The 2,955-nt window shown below is 42.7% G+C and overlaps 1 long non-coding RNA gene across 1 annotated transcript; it reads left to right on the forward strand.

The window, feature by feature from the left end:
- Positions 1–2,205: 2,205 nt before the first annotated feature.
- LOC149973225 (uncharacterized) lies at positions 2,206–2,569 on the forward strand. The gene is made up of 2 exons (XR_016490313.1): positions 2,206–2,330; positions 2,418–2,569. It is a non-coding gene; the product is annotated as an uncharacterized LOC149973225 (long non-coding RNA).
- The last annotated feature ends 386 nt before the right edge of the window (positions 2,570–2,955 follow it).

Here is a 2,955-nt window from a genome sequence, read left to right on the forward strand (position 1 = left end):
ATACATACAGCACGAGGACAGTGGCGGTGGTCTGATAGTATATAAAGCAAATGTCTGTGATTTTAATTAGGGGTGTGAATGTTTAAACGTTCAAATGAAATTGGGATCCCAAACCGAAAAACAGTCTGGGTTAATGATTACACCCCAGCTCTCTCTTCTCTAATGTTTTGAGTGTGTGTTCAGTCTTCGGTTTGTGTCGTGTAGAATATCCTAGCCTATTCATTGATGATAGGCCCTGCTTTAGTGAAGTTGCAAGACATTGAAAGCCAATAAATTCCAGAGACACAGCATTCAATTGTTAGATACATCTTTTGATTGTCGATAGATAGGCCTAGTGCATGGTCTGACTTCGTCTGCCTGGTGGCCGACCTGTCGACACTGTGCCCCTTCCCTCTCTCTATCAGTACCTCGCAGTCTCATTATGAAAGATGTGAGTATTTGTGTTCTCGGAAGTACGGCATTCGACTCTTAGGAGTCGATTCCTATTGGAATCTCATCTTGACACTCAGAAATGGGAGTCGACACAGAGGGTCGAGGAATGAATTATTTTGGAGTCGACTCTCTACCACTACGTCACCGTCGTTAACTGTTGTAAAAGTGGCAGAGAAAGGCAAGCGACAGCAGCGAAGTCCTGTATGGCAATACTTTTAGGTAAAGGAGAAGGAAATGTAAACTTTGCAAGGTGGAATTGAGGTACAGTAATGGTAGTACAGGTGCAATGCTTAACCATCTGAAACGAAGCACCTTGACACCCAAACCGTTGCTGGCAGCAGCACAGATGCATTGTGAAATCACATGGAATTGTATGCATTTTTCTTATCGTTTAACGATAACGATAACGATAAACGAAAAAAAAAAATGTCACATCCCTAGTTTTAATACTGTAAATCTTTAAAAAAATATATAATTGTCTCGAAGGACCATATAATTTGTCAATATTAATCCAACTAGGACCATACAATTTATAAATATGAAGCCAACTAGGACCATATAAATTAAATGTGAATCTGGTTCAAAGGACCATGAAATGTATACATATTAATCTGTCTCAAGGGAACATATAATGTTAGTGTTTATAGATATGAATCCGCCTCCAAGGCCCACCCACTTGGGAGCCAGGTCCACCCACTGAGGAGCCAGGCCCAGCCAATCGGAATGAGTTTTTCCCAACAAATGAGCTTAATTACAGACAGAAATACTCCTCGGTTTCATCAGCTGTACTGGCTGGTATCAGCCGATCCCGATTGTGTGAAGAAGGTGGATGTGGAGGTCCTGGGGTGGTGTTGTTACACACGGTTGTGAGGCCAGTTGGATATAATACCAAATTCTCTAAAATTACATTGGAAGCAGTTTAGAGAAATTATCTTGCAACAGCTCTGTTGGACATTCCAGCAGTCAGCATGCCAATTGCACGCTCCCTCAAAACTTGAGACATCTATGGCATTGTGTTGTGTGACAAAACTGCACATTTTAGAGTGGCCTTTTATTATCCCCAGCACATGTTGCACCAGTGTAATGATCATGTTGTTTAATCAGCTTCTTGATATGCCACACCTATCAGGGGCCTGTTGCACAAAAGTAGAATTAAGACATCCGGGATAAATGACTCAGCTGAGCTCAATGAAGCCAAAACATGTGCGTCCAGGCTTAATTGGTTGCACAAAGACCAAGCCAGGATGAGCAGACACGGATTCATTAAGCCAGGTGAAACCAATCCTGGATAGGTGCGCGCTCACGGCTCACTCAAATAGACCCCGCCACAGATCACAGATTAACTGATTTACCATGGCAACTAGAGCCGCGTACTTTTCCCCGTCGGAAGCACAAATCCTCATGGAGGCATACGAGGAGGTAAAAGATATAATTAAGAAGAAAGGCAACACCGCCACAGTGATAAAGCAAAGAGAAAAAGCGTGGCAAAGTATTGCAGACCGCCTGAATGCGTAAGTAGTGCACAATTACACACTCACCGCTCCGCTGAAACATCACAATTACAATTCAAATATTTAATTCACATCTCCAAAAATGCAGTTGTACTGTAATTATGAAACGGTTAATTTTTTTTATTGAAATGCACTGCAGATATGAGTGAAATTGTGTAAAGTAACTCCATCACACTGTATAAAGCTATGATAAAATTTTTGATATTTTTACTGAAAAGAAGACAAAAATACCAAGTAATTTTTTGCAGTGTGACTCCATTAAGTGTGTGTGTGTGTGTGTGTGTGTGTGTGTGTGTGTGTGTGTGTGTGTGTGTAGATTAAACATGAACGGGCCAAAACGGACATGGCAGCAGGTCAAAATCAAATACAAGAACATTCTGCAGAATGGTATGGTCCCTGACTAATATTTAACAAAGCACAAGCATATATTGTACCCAGAAGGTGCCTGCTCACACATTGTCTGTACTGTTTTAGCAGTGAAAAAGAATACCCACAGACAAGGCACGGGTGGTGGGTCACCAAAGGCTGACCTTACCCCAGCAGAGGACATGGCCTTGGAGCTAAATAAAGGCAGGCCCGTCTTAGAGGGGATCCCTGGGGGGAAAGAGACGAGCATAGGTTCCTCCCAAGATGCCACCCGCTTCATTCAAGGTATGTCCTTCCATCTCTACATGGGATACAACCACATTCATATTGAATCAATTTGGACTGTCTGACTTTGGTTTACCTATTGCCTTGCAGTGTCTGGCAGCACTGTGTTCCTGTTAGAGCCACCAGCACAAGCACCAGACGATGCTGATCCAGTGAGTACTCCATCAAAGGCATACTGTAGGCCTGGCATGTCTTGTCTACTAGCTTCAATATGAATCCGATTAAATGTGATAGGGTGAAGGCCCCAGTGCAACAGCAACAGCACATGATGGAGACGATGATGAGGAGGAGACCATCTCTCTGGATTCCAGAAGGCATGAGGTATCATGTTAAGACTGTGAAAGTACTATTTACTCTACAA

Source organism: Oncorhynchus mykiss, chromosome 21 (genome assembly GCF_057628025.1).
Source record: "Oncorhynchus mykiss isolate SJ-2025 chromosome 21, ASM5762802v1, whole genome shotgun sequence".
Classification (NCBI taxonomy): Eukaryota; Metazoa; Chordata; class Actinopteri; order Salmoniformes; family Salmonidae; genus Oncorhynchus; species Oncorhynchus mykiss.